General features: G+C 41.1%; 1 non-coding gene across 1 annotated transcript; it reads left to right on the top strand.

The window, feature by feature from the left end:
* The first annotated feature begins 1,440 nt into the window (after positions 1–1,440).
* On the top strand, positions 1,441–1,547 carry LOC121920099. The gene has a single exon (XR_006101641.1). It is a non-coding gene; the product is annotated as a U6 spliceosomal RNA (small nuclear RNA).
* The last annotated feature ends 13,098 nt before the right edge of the window (positions 1,548–14,645 follow it).

The raw sequence follows: 14,645 nt of genomic DNA, 5'->3' as shown, positions 1-14,645 counted from the left end.
CTCCAAAGCCATACCTGTGACCTCTTTAATAGAGTCCATCCATTTAGAATACAGCCTCTCTCCCTCTACTTCCCTCCATCTTTCCTAACATATATCTGTCCCAGATTGGGAGAAGCTGGGAAGGGTAACTGATTGGCCTGCAACCTCTTTCCAGCTGGGCTTCCTCCACAAGGGAAAGCCCAGCTGGGGAAATGCTGGGAAGGGCAACCAATTGCCCCATAGCCTGTCCCTGGCTGGGCTCCCTCCTGACATATATAAGATATTTCTGCAGAGCAAATGCAGCACTAGACAACTGAGCTATTGTCTATGAAGACGGCAAGCCCAAAGTACAGCCAGCCCTCCTTATCTATAGATTTTTTATCCATGGATTCAAGCATCCATGGCTTGAAAATACTTTAAAAATATATAAATTTGAGAAAGCAAACCTTGATTTTGCTGTTTTATATATTTTCTATGGCATTGTATTAAATGGGACTTGAGCAGCCACAGATTTTGGTGTGGTAGGGTGTCCTGGAACCAAACCCCAGCGGATAACAAGGGTCCACTACTGAATATTATTATTTGTTGTATTGTAATAATATTTATTGTATTGATATCTATTAAGGGCCCGTTCCACACGGGCATAAAGTACGCGCTCCACATGTACTAGGGTTAGAAAGGGGCGTCACTTCCTGATGCCCCTAACTCTAATACATGTGGAGCGCGCACAGAATGGCGGCACCCATTCCACATGGCCGCCACCATCTTGACGTAGCGGATGCATTGCGTCCGCACGTTGCATGGCGCAAATGATGCCGCAAGTCCGCTATTGGTGCCTCGTGACGTCATAAGCATGCCACAAAGAGAAGCGCCATTTGGGGCTTCTTTTTGCAGCACGGAGGAGCCGTGAGGTTTGTATGCTGGGGCTCCTCCACACTGCAAATGGCGGTGGCGGCGGTCTGTAATGCGCCCAGATTAGTTTCGGGCGGTCTGTAATGCGCCCAGATTAGTTTCGGGCGGTCTGTAATGCGCCCAGATTAGTCATCTTTTAAATCCAAACAAATGGATTATTCGACCATTACTGAATATTATTATTTAGTGTATTGTAATAATATTTATTGTATTAATATCTATTAATATTAGTCATCTTTTAAATCCAAACAATTGGATTATTGGGTTTTTATGGTATTATGATAAATTCCTTATCTAATTTGTTATCCTGTTTAACTACCAATTGTTAGCTGTTGATGATGATGATGATATTCCCAATGATGATGATGACAAAGATGATAATGATGATACTATTCCCGAGGCCAACCAGCAGGAGGCAATCAGACGTCACGAATTATCAGTATTGGGGAAAGATAATAATAATGAATAAATAAAAGTTTATTTTTATCCCGCTTTTCCAATTTTGATCAAAGCAGCATACAGAATTTAGATAAAAAAATACACCAAGATGTGCTCGCTTCGGCAGCACATATACTAAAATTGGAACAATACAGAGAAGATTAGCATGGCCCCTGTGCAAGGATGACACGCAAATTCGTGAAGCGTTCCATATTTTTTTTAAAAAATACACCAAGATAAAAACATTTAAAACAACATTTAAAAACAGTCACAATAACAACACAGGGCCGGCTGAGTAGGGGAATCCATAAACATTACAAGGTCGTCAACATAAGGGGTGAAATGACACCTCATGTGGGGAAGGCTTTAGAGAAGAAGAAGGTCTTAAGGTTCTTCTTAAAAGTATCTAAAGATGTGGTGGAGCGGAGCTCGTCCGGGAGATTATTCCATATTCTTGGGGCCGAGATAGAGAAGGCCTGTTGCGAGGTCCTCACATAACGTGCAGTTGGGACCTCCAGCAGATTCTTCCCTGCCGACCTGAGTGTGCGGGGTGGATTATATGGGGAGAGGTGGTCCTTCAAGTACCCTGGGCCCAAGCCATTTAGGGCTTTATAGGTCATAACCAACACCTTGTATTGAGCCCGGAAGCAAATAGGCAGCCAATGAAGATATTTCAAAATAGGTGTTATGTGGTCTGACCTAGAACCACCAGCGACCAGTCTCGCTGCCATATTTGCACTAACTGTAGCTTCCGGGTTTGGTACAAGGGTTGCCCCATGTAGAACTTTGGCCCAGAGTAGTAATGGCAAACCTTTTAGAGACCAAGTGCCCAAACTACAATGCAAAAAATACTTATTTATTGCCAAGTGCCAACACAGCAATTTAACCTGAACACTGAGGTTTTAGTTTAGAAAAAACAACTCATACATTAACATCTTTTGTCACCGTTAAGTCAAAAACGACTTGGAGGCATACAACAACAAAGAATTCCAAAATGTCTTGCATTTTGAGCATGACTAAGAAGTACAAACTTACATTAGTGTCTTTAGCTTTTATTGTGTAATGTCCTACCATTTTTCTTGAATACCTTGTCCTCCTTTGTGGTGAGGACATCTGATCACTCTGTACAGGTATCCATGGGGGATCTGTTCTGGATGACCCTGTGGATACCCCAACTTGATCAGGTGCATTTGGGAAGTGTGTGAACAATGGAGATTCAACCTGGATTCATCCTGGATTATTTTGACAGTGTGAATAACCCCTAAGTCTGTAAAACAAAGGGAAAGCAGAGGACAAGTGAACATCTGCAGCTTGTGAGGTGGCTTATAAACTGGAATACTCAGTGCTGCAAGGAGAGGTTGTGGTGCTTCTTTCACTGAGGCTGTGAGGTTCCTGCCCCCAATTACACCATTTTCCCCACCAGATGCAAAGTTCTGCCTAATTCTCCACAAATCTCACTGCTACCAGCAAGTGGAAGGGCTTTCCCTTCCCCATCTTTGCCACTAATGTAAAGACTCCTCCTGTCCCATTCCTGTGGCCACCCCTCTGGGGACCTATTAGATGTCCTCAAGGTTCATATGAAGGCTATTGTGCAACATCTACCCCTACTGCACACAAGCAGTGTTCCCAGAAGCCAGAAGTGTATAATACACTAAACCAATATATTATTAATAGAAATTGGGCACAACAAAACAGATTAATGATTTAATACGTTTACAATAAATATTTCACTCTCACTCACATTCTTCTCTTGGCTAATTCAGATTCGTGTGAAAGGGATCTGGGAGGCCAAGTAGACCACAAATTGAACATGTGCGAAGCGGCAGCTAAAAAGGTCAACGCAATTTTAAGCTGCATCAATAGAAGTATAGTGTCTAGATCAAGGAAAGTAATAGTGCCACTCTATTCTGCTCTGGTCAGGCCCCACCTGGAATATTGTGTCCAGTTCTGGGCACCACAATTTAAAAAGGATGTTGAGAAACTGGAGCATGTCCAAAGGAGAGCAACTAAAATGGTGAAGGGTCTGGAAACCATGTCCTATGAGGAACGCCTTAGGGAGCTGGGGATGTTTAGCCTGGAGAAGAGAAGGTTAAGAGGTGATATGATAGCCCTGTTCAAATACTTGAAGGGATGTCAAAATGAGGAGGGAGCTGACTTGTTTTCTGCTGCTCCAGAGAACAGGACCCGGAACAATGGATGCAAGCTGCAGGAAAAGAGATTCCACCTCAACATTAGGAGGAATCTCCTGACGGTAAGGGCTGTTTGCCAGTGGAACACACTCCCTCAGAGTGTAGTGGAGTCTCCTTCCTTAGAGGTCTTTAACAGAGGCTGGATGACCATCTGTCAGGGATGCTTTGATTTAGATTTCCTGCATGGCAGGGGGTTGGACTGAATGGCCCTTGTGGTCTCTTCCAGCTCTATGATTCTAGGTTTAATATAGGCATAAAGCAAACTCTTCACTTCCAATCTGAATCCATGGTATAAATATATTTATCCCCCATTAAATTGGGGAAATTGTTTTAATTGAAATACTATATAATAAATCAAATCAGGAACAGCCAAAAACTTTTGTCCATAGCTTTTTTATATTTAATTTAACAAACCTTAATTTAATAAAATCTCCTGTGCATGTCTTGTTTATGTTTATTTTAAAATATAACAATTATAAAATATGGGTATTTGATCTGGGTGTCAAAATCCAAAATTTTGCCACTCATAAATTTTTTTATTTGTTTGGCCCCAGAGGAAGTGTCTGAAATAGAACCTCTCAGTGGCCTTCAATACCATTGACCATGGTATCCTTCTGGAATGCCTGAGGGAACCAGGAATTGGAGGCACTGCTCTGCAGTGGTTCCGGTCCTATCTCTTGGGCAGATTCCAGATGGTGTCGCTTGGCGACAGCTGTTCGGCCAAGAGGGAGCTCAAACGGGTGTCCCTCAAGGAGCGATACTGTCGCTAATGCTCTTCAACATTTATATGAAGCCGCTGGGTGAGATCATCTGGAGACATGGGCGGGGTGTTATCAGTACGCTGATGACACCCAAATCTACTTCTCTATTTCTCAGACTGTTTCAGTGACCAAGGAACGCATCTCTCCTCTGAATGACTGCCTGAGGTCAGTAATGGATTGGATGAGGGAAAACAGACTTAAGTTGAATCCAAACAAAATGGAGGTACTCTTGATAGGTAACCCCAACCCAGGTATGGAGATATGTTCACCATTCCTAGATGGGGTCACACTTCCCCTGAAGAACTGCATCCGCAGCTTGGGGGCGCTCCTGGATTCGTCACTTCATCTGTCCTGACAGATTGACGCGACAGCCAGGAGTGCCTGTTATCAGCTTCGGCTGATACACCAGTTGCGCCCCTACCTGGAGTAGCGGGATCTAGAAACGGTTGTACATGCCCTGGTAACCTCTTGTCTTGATTTCTGTAATGCGCCCTACATGGGGCAACCCTTGTGCCATGTCTGGAAGCTTCAATTGATACAAAACATGGCAGCCAGATTGGTCACCGGAAAATCTAGGTTTGACCAAATTACACCTATTCTAAAGTCATTACACTGCCTGCCTATTAGCTTTCGGGCTCAGTACAAGGTGTTGGTTATTACCGACAAAGCTCTACATGGCCTGGGTCCAATCTACTTGAAGGAACGCCTCCTCCCATATAATCTTTCCCATACACTACGTTCCTCTGGGGAAAATCTTTTATATCCAAGAAAGACCAGATTGGCGGTGACCTCCAGGAGGTCTTTTTCTGCTACGGCTCCTAATGCTTGGAATGACCTGCCAGAAGAGATTCGCCAGTTATCCTCATTGGAGGCTTTTTAAAAATCGACAAAACCTTTTCTCTTCCGGCAGGCCTTCCCTGAGTGATAACCGCCCAGAACTGATTCTATCTGTCCTTCCTACTATATCTCCTCATCATTCACAGATTATAGAATAATCTTGTAGTGTTGTATTATTATATATTTTAATCATGTTTTATGTTAATTTTATAATTTGGGAGGGAGTGTTGGGTCAGAGTTTTGTGGGCTTTATTGTTTTTATATTGTGTATCATATAAACTCTGTTGTTACCCGCCTCAATCCCCAAATGGAAGAGGCGAGATATAAATAAACATATTATTATTATTATTATTATTATTATTATTATTATTATTATTTAAGAGAGATTATGTGCTTTAACAACAGCTAACATTCTCAGAATAGTCAATTTCACTTTTGTTCATTCTTTCAATTTAACCTACTGTTTTTAAAGACCACATTACAATTAGGGTACAATAATAGAGAGCCAGTGTGGTATAGTGGTTTGAGTGTTGGACTATGACTCTGGAGACTAGGGTTCGAACCCCAGCTTGGTCATGAAACCCACTTGTTGAGCTTGAGAAAGTCACACTCACCCAGCCTCAGTGGAAGGAAATGGCAAACCTCTGAACAAATCTTGCCAAGAAAAACATGTGATAGGTTTGTCTTAGGATTGTCATAAGTTGGAAATGACTTGAAGGCACATAACACATACAAACATAGTGAGGAAATACCATTAGTTAATAGTATACCCAAATATCTAAAACTTGAGAAACTAATAGTATACTGTTCCCATTGCTGAAAAATGGCTGCCCCATGAACACTTTGAGGATGGGAGAGGAGCGGGACAATTAAATCATGGGAGGCAAGCACAATTGGCTATCACACCCATGTGCTTTGGGAATGATTTAGCCACATTTTAGCCATGGTAAGCCTCCATGTGATAATTGCCTATGAGAGGGATCTGTCAGTTTCATAACTTGCATTTGACATTCTGTTGGCACATTCAAAAAAATAAATAAATCAGGAATTATTTCTAAATAATTTAAATCCTGAATATATTTTGAAGTTAAACAAGAGTTTTAATTGCTGGAATGCTGTTTTGGAATTTAACTGATGGAATAAAGTAAAGCATCATCTGTATATATATTCATTTTATGAGTTCTTTTTATACTCCCTTACTATTGCATTGATTTAAACTTGCTCTTCCTAATAACTCAATAGTTAGAGCAGATAACAGACATGAGATTGGACAACCTTGCTTCTTTTGATACCAAAAATCAAAGAAAGTGGTGCACTAACTTCCTCTGTCCAGCTCCAGCTTCGTCATTCTCATATGGAGAGGAATAAGGCTGCCCGGGAGAAAGAATGTGAGCAATCCCTGCATCACAACACTTTCCAGGCAATCAGGAACCAAAACTATCAGAGTGTTGACATGTAGGGGAAGTTCTCTTTATGCAAACTCCTCACTCTCCATGTGAGAATGATGGAAAGGGAGACAGAGAAGGCAGGGTTAGCACACTCCTCTGTGTATGTTGATTCCCCATGCTGCAAGAATGAAGAAATGGAGCCATAGCCAGTTTCAGGAAATGCAGAAAACAACAAAAGAAGCTCCATAAACATGTGCACAGGACCAGTCCATTCCCATTTCTACAAAGATTTGTTCCTTTAAATGTCTGTTCAGTACATTGTCCTCTGCTCACAAAATCCAGTTACATGAATTAATGAGCTAAAACCCTCTTATAGTACAACCTTGTGAAGTTTGTATGGAACAAGAGAGGCAAACAACAGACCAGTTTTTCTGAGGAAAATGTTTTCAATTTTACCTCATTTAGTATAAGTGACTAGGAATACATCACTGTCTCTGATTTCAGAATCCTCCAGTGTATCCAGGTATTCTTGTGTAGTTAGATTTTTGACAAAATAACATCCTCTGTATTCAAACAGGTACTCCTCTGATGATTCCATTGTTAGCAGTGATTGCAGAAAAATTCCAAAAATGACAACAGTTCTTACTGTTATGGTAGAAAGAGAGATTACAAAGTATCAATATATAGAAATTGATTTTATTCCAAACATTTTGTGAAATTGTCCTTTTGCTTTTCCATTTCATTCCTTTTTCATTTACTTAGGTGTCAGACCCATTTAACTTATGTCTGGGCATACAATACAAATGGTTATACTGGAATGGGAATCGTGTGTTCCTCAAGATTTCTTTGAACTGCACCTATCAGCTTTCTTCACCATTGACTGTACTGTCTAGGGCTTCTGGGAGTTTCCATCCCTGGACTATATTTTGAGTTCCATGTTAGCAAAATGGTGGTGGCAGGGGTGGAGCAACCAAACTGTTTCTTGCGGAGATATATTTGGATCCTGTCTTTACATCATACAGCTGACCTTATATGAGGATTTATGATGAGGCAGAATACTACATCTACAGTGCCACCCTAAGCATCTTTACACAGAAGTAAGGCCCTGTTCAGCCCTGCCTGAGAGGCCAGCCTGGGGGTGGAGTTGGAGCATTGCATCCAGAAGATACATGCCCCAACCCTGCCCCCAGGGTGCCATGATGCTGTGTGCCACTCCACAAGATACATGGCATCATGGTGCTCCTCCAGCACTGCTGTATAACTGTGGCAACACAGCTAAGGCACCCTTTCCAGGGCACAAAAAGGAGCCACTTTTGCGGCTCTTTTTCACACCCTGGAAAGGCTGGATTGGGTCTGCGGCATGAGGTTGCCATGGCCCCGATCTGGCTGAAGAAGGGGTGGCTGGAAGCCGTCCCTTAGGGGCTGTATGTACAGCCCCTAAGTCTCATTGAGTTAAATAGGTCTTAAGCCTTGGCATACATGTTTAGGACTATATGCTTTAAAAATGCAGTCGTTTTATATGTATTACTAATTTGTTTGAAAATTTTGAATTGGAAGAATCGGGGATATTGATGTGGATGAGTGGCTGATAAAGGCAATGGATGTGATAGAGATGGACATGATTACTACACGGCTAAGAGATGTTGATAAATGTGAGATGAATTTTGAGAATATATGGACACCTTTAACACAATTTTGTGAAAAACGATGGTCCTGAACATAAACATTAAAGAAGACTTGAAGAAGGCAAGCCGAGAAGGGGACAGGGCCAAGGCTCCTTAAATTATTGACTAAGACTAATGGTTGTGTCGGATCTCATTTATTTAGAAAGAAGATAGAAAATATTAGGATAATGAGATAACATTTCCTTATCTATCTTAAGAGGTTTAATTCACTAGTTTCTGGTCTTTAGTTGATAGTTGATATGATAGGTCTGGAGTCGGAAAAGCCTCCCTGGAGGATAGATAGAAGGAGAGGCATGGTATTCCCAGTCAGTATAGAGATAATAGAGAAATAAGATAAATGATAAAGAGAAAAAATCATAGATCCGTTCAATCAAACAGCAACAGTTAATGGAACATTGTAGAGAGATGAAGTAGAAAAAATTGACTATGAATCGGGGAATAAAATGTTGAATCGAATAGGCTGGAAAATAGAATAAATTTCTACGAGACCAAACAGAGGGTTTTGATACCAAGATGTTCAGGTTTCTTGTATAATTTTTTCTTTTTGGGGGGGGGGGGGGGAAGAGAAAAGAAGTAACGAAGAATATAGCTGAGCTGTATTAATGTGTTCTTTTTGTGTATATATATATATGTAAAGAGTATTTTTTTAATAATATTAAAAAAATTTGAATTGGTGAATACTCTCTATTTTCACAATACTAAAATCAATCTCTCAAATTATGCTTGGATGGGAAATGTGGAGGACACAGAAGGAAAGATGAAGCAGAGGAATGAAAATCAAATATTTAATCATGTAGAAGGACCTGTATGTGTTGCATTTTTATGTTTTCCTTTAGGTTTGGTTTTAGAATCATAGAATTATAGAATCATAGAGTTGGAAGAGACTACAAGGTCTGTCTATTCCAACCACCTGCCATGCAGGAATACACAATTAAAGCACTTTTGACAGATGGTCATCATCCTCTGTTTAAAAACCTCCAAAGAAGGGGACTTCACAACTCCTGGAGGCAGTGTGCCACTATAAAACAGCTCTTACCATCAGGAGGTTTTTCCTAATGATTAGGTGAAATCTCTATTCCTGTAACTTGAATCTATTGCTCTATGCCCTAGTCTATAGAGCAGAAGAAAAGAATCTTCCTCCATCCTCAATATGACATCCCTTCAAATATTTAAACACGGTTATCATATCACCCCTTAACCTTCTCTTCTCCAGGCTAAACATAATATGCTGCTCCTCATAGGCATAGTTTCCAGACCTCTTATCATTTTGGTCACCCTCTTCTGGACACATTCCTGCTTGTTCACATTCTTCTTAAATTGTGTTACTCAGAATATATTATGTAATGTATCTTGCATTGGGGGAAGTGACTGAACAGTCTCAACAGTCTTTGCATCTAAGTAGATGGAAATAGACTAAGGACCCTATTGCATGGGGTTAAAACTGCAGCTTACCTTTTCCGAATTCAGTGCTGATTTGGGGAGGCAGCTGGGTCCTATCACACAGAAATCGCTGCCAAGTCGCTGCCCAGGTCTGTCCTAAATACAACCCAGGTCCTGTAAGCCGCTTCGGTGGTCATTTTTAGAAGTTGGAAGCTTCCGTGTTGAAAAAGACTTCTAAAAATGGCCACCGAAATAACTTACAGGACCTGGGCTGCATCCAGGATGGACCTGGGTGGTGATCCGGTGACAATTTCTGTGTGATAGGACCCCGCTGTCTCCAAAATTAACACTGAATTCAGGAATGGTAAGCTGGAGTTTTAACCCCATGTGATAGGGTGCTACAAACACTCACACACACACACATGCCAACCACACAAAATACTCTCCACACTCCAGCATCAGCTTCAACAATCACCAAATCTGCACTGCTGCCATGCCTTCCCTTAAATTGGTACCCTTCCCAAGACAACATAAGGAATGCGAACACACACTATTTTCAGAAAGGAGTTGGACATGCTGGGGCTGAAGACATCAAAATACATTTCATTCCAGCTGCATGCTATATCACGCTGTTGGGCTGCTCCACCTGCAAGCTGTCCTTTTCTGCTTCTAACCCATAAAAGCATGCCCTGTATCTTGCCACTGGCTGCTTGAGATCAGGGAGCGGGGCACACCTCTCTCTCAAACAACAACAGAGCTGTGTGACTGAACAGATCCCATAGCCTCTGCAGGCTGTGGGTTCTTTTGTTGCTGCCACTTTGCTACCTCCACCTTGTAAATGTGTTCTCTATCTTACCACCCTCCAGTCTTATCTCTTCCTCTTCCTCACTGTCTCTCTTCTGGAACCAAGAGGAGGGAGGAGACACAGGGCAGGTGGTTGTAATAAGGACAGCCAGAAAGACAAACAAATTGGTCCTTGCCTTGACCAGATCAAGCCTGAACTCTCCCTGGAAGCAAAGATAACAAAAGTGAGTACTTTGTACTTTGGCCACATCATGAGACTCACAAGAAAAGATGATAATGCTAGAAAGGTAGAAGGTAGTAGAAAGAGAGGAAGACCATGCTCCAGATAGGTAGACTTAATCAGGGAGGCCACTGTCTTTGCAGGATCTGAGCAGAGCAGGGGAGGACAGGGGGGCTTGGAGATGCTTATCCATATGGTCTCAATAAATTGGGACCAACTTGAAGGCAGTTAACAACAACACAAGTCTATTCATTCCTGAAAGAGCAGAAAGGTTCACTGCAGGCATTATGTATGATTCTGACTCCTGCCACCTTAAAGCCTGGCTCTGAGGGCTCTTCAGATCTAAGGAAGTATAAGAGGTAGTTTGGAAAATCACCTCTTCCCTTTGACCCAGGCATTAAGGAAATGGTCAACTTTGCATACAATGCAGTCATCTCTTTCTGTGGTGGTGGCAGTGCTGTCCCAGAAGTAGGTTCTTCCTATTGTTCTCACTGTTACTTACCACTAACACACTTCTGTTTAAATAAGCATGGCCCAGATAGCCCTATATGTGAATTCTCAAACTGTCAATCCACTTGCACTACGTTTTGTTCCATGTGTTGTTTGAATCCACAGGATCATGACCACTATGGTATGGCCAGATGAGGAAATATGGAAAGAGAACTTTCCATATTTACTACGTACCTCCAGGAACATACACGCAACAAGAAATGCTTTTATTGAAATTGTTATACCAACATAAACCCAAACAGGTGGTTTTATTTGCAACCCTCAGATTAGTGTTGCCGCCAGAAACTGCTTGCTGCTTCATTAAGTTTAATCAGTAATGTAAACTTATAGCAAATGGTCACCAATAGCTCAAGTAAACAAACAGCATTTCAGATCAGCTAATAGCCTGGTACTTTTCAAGGGCAGCCCCATATTCTGTAGAATGCAATGCCATAGTTAAATCTGGAAGTTAGTGGATCACAAAAGGCTGTGGCCAGGTCCAGAAGAGTTTGACCTGCTGTACTAGTTGAAGGAGGAAAATGCTAATAGTATGAAAGCAAATGCATCTCACAAACCCAAAGAAGTAGAGATAGGAACAGAGATAAATATTAGTTTATATTGGTGATCAATGAAGATCTGCCTCAACAACTTGACTATAGCCATGACTGGATCTGCACTCCAAAATATTACAGTGCTTTAACTGGCATGGATCAGTTTATAGTTTTGAGAAATCTTTAGTCTTCTCTATCAGAGTGTTCTGGTGCCACAACAAACTACAAATCCCAGGATTCTATAGCATTGAACCATGGCAGTTAAAGTGGTGTCAAATTGCATTATTCCTGTAGTGCAGATGCAGCCCACAACATTTATACATTTATAGGTTACACATTGACTGATTTTGTTTTACAACTTAGAGTTTGCAGCATGTAAAATATTTGATTTCTAACATGCTTATCTGTGACAATAAAATTTTTATGTTAACTGTCATGAAAGGCTCTTTGGGTTGAAGGCATTTTGCACAGTTTCACACCCTGCTTTTTCCTTGTTATACATTTGCAGTTTCAGCTGTGCTTAGATGCTCTGAGGCACTTTCTGCATCATTTCACTTTTTGTGCCTGCTTAAGGGTCTGGCCATGTCAGCAAGCCTTGTCTCTAGTCTATTTATATTAATTTACCCCCAGAATACAATAAGAACTATTAAACATCCTTTTCAGATGTTCTCATAAATTAATGAACATAAAGTTTTCACAAAATATGGCATATTTATAAAAAAAATAGCACAAACTTTATAGTATGATAATTAAGAATAATCAGCACATGAGCTAAATGCTAATCGAATCCCATTAATAATCCTGTGCAGAGAAAGGGCCAAGAAGAATACCTGTGTATGAAAGAAAGGGAGCTGGCTGGCTGTTCTATCTGTCATCTTTTTGTTCATTCTAGGGATGCATCTGCACTGTAGAAATAATGCAGTTTGACACCATGTTAAGTGCTAAAGCTACAGCTTCATCCTATGGAATTCTGGAATTTGTAGGTTTGCAAGGTTTTCAGCCTTCTATGCCAAAGAGTGCTGGCATCCCACAAAACTATAAATCCCAGGATTACAATAATAATAACTTTATTACGGCCATTTGGCCAGCACAAAATCCCAGGATTACATAAAATGGAGCCTCACCAGTTACAGTGCTGTCAAACTGAATCATTTCTACAGTGTAAATCCACCCTAGAACTCCCTTGACTCTATGCAAGCTCCTCTTTACAGGACTGATACCCAAGCTAGCAGTATCAAGCAACCTCTGCAGCTGAACTGTTCTAGCCACATGGGTTGGAAGAGATCAGTGGGACTCCTGAAGGCTGCACCTCCCATTGGCAAGGTCCCCACTTGCAGGGGCAACATGAAAGGGAGAGAGCCACTTTGGGGGTCAGAGCTGGTCCTGCTATTTGTAAGGGTAGAAGGTTTGCCTACCTCTTGAACATCTGCCTACACAGAGAAATGAGCCAGCATGGACCAGGGTTCGAACCTCTGTTCAGCTATAGGTAGCAGGAATATTGGTCAGGATAGTGTAGGATAGTGTTGTGTATGATCTTGGGCAAGTCACACTATCTCAGCCTCAGAGGAAGGAGAAGGCAAAAACCCTCTTGCCGGGAAATTCCTGTGATAAGAGTTGCGATAAGTCAGAAATGACTTGAAGGCACACAACAATAAAAACACTGACAGAGAGACTATATTTCTTCTGGACATCAAAATATTCTGAACTTTTTCAGCTTACCTCAACATGTCTCATTCTCCAATATCCATAAGACTGTGATATCAGAATATTTTCCAACAACTTGTAATAGTACCTTTACTGATCTGGTCAAGCCTTTTCAGGTTTGGTGATGCAGTGGGTAAATGCCTGTACTGCAGCCATTCACTCGAAACCACAAGGTTGCGAGTTCAAGACCAGCAAAGGGCCCAAGCTCGACTCAGGCTTGCATCCTTCCGAGGTCGCTAAAATGAGTACCCAGACTGTTGGGGGCAAATTAGCTTACTTGCTAATTAGCTTACTTGCTGTTCACCGCTATGATCTTTGGAATAGCGGTATATAAATTTTAAAAAATGTATCTCTTCTCAGTGATAAAGAATTTATGTTAAAATAGATCCCAAGATGGAGTAATGAAGGCTCCAACTTTTCATGTGCTGCTGAATGGGATGTATGCATGGCTTATATGAAAGGGAAGGTCATAGCATATTCTCCACACAGGGAAAAGCTAGCAACTCAAAAGAAGGAAGAAATGGAAAACACAGAAAAACTGTACTATGTCAGGTTGTAGTTTGTCCTCCCTGGTTCTTTACTGGAAACTGCAACATGTCCTATTGCCACATAAAGTAGAATTTGCAATAACATATTTGTGCCTGAGATACTAGGAGAGTCAGGAGAGAACAGGTGGTACATAAGCAAACAAAAGAAAACAGAAAAAAGAAAGAAAAGAAAAAGGGAAATCCAGCAAAATTTCATTCCTTTGATTAAAGATTCACAGAATAATCTTCGCACTGCATTGGAAGATGTAGCACTTTGCAGATAAATTGCTTGGACTTGACAACTGAATAAAGTGTCTGAATTAAAAAACAGCATTAAAGACCAGTCTCTTCCATCAGGCTTACCCAGATGATTTTTAAATTGTGAATTTTAAATGATGTATTTTAAATGTAGATTGTTTTAATATGTGTATAATTGTCCTTTTAAATTGATGTGTATTTTAATAGACATGTTTTAACTGATGTGGTTGGTCTGTTAATTGTTGTTGTTCCTCATAGATATAGTGGGTTCAACTTTATTGGTGGCTGGTAACTATTCAGGAAAGGCCTGCTGGAAGAGATCTGTCCTAATAGCTTTTTTTAAAGCTGTTTAAGGTGGTAATATGACAGAACTTATCTGGCAGGCCATTCCATAATGTGGTAACAGTTGCCGAAAAGGTCCTCTGGGTGGTTGCAGACAATCTAGTTTTTATAGTTTTTATAGGTTGCAACAAATTCCTCCCAGAGGACCTGAGTGTGCGTGGTGGATTATACGGAAGGAAAA

The sequence above is a fragment of the Sceloporus undulatus genome, chromosome 1, assembly GCF_019175285.1.
Source record: "Sceloporus undulatus isolate JIND9_A2432 ecotype Alabama chromosome 1, SceUnd_v1.1, whole genome shotgun sequence".
Classification (NCBI taxonomy): domain Eukaryota; kingdom Metazoa; phylum Chordata; class Lepidosauria; order Squamata; family Phrynosomatidae; genus Sceloporus; species Sceloporus undulatus.
Note: the sequence above shows the minus strand (reverse complement) of the source record. Positions and strands in the feature narration are given on the sequence as shown.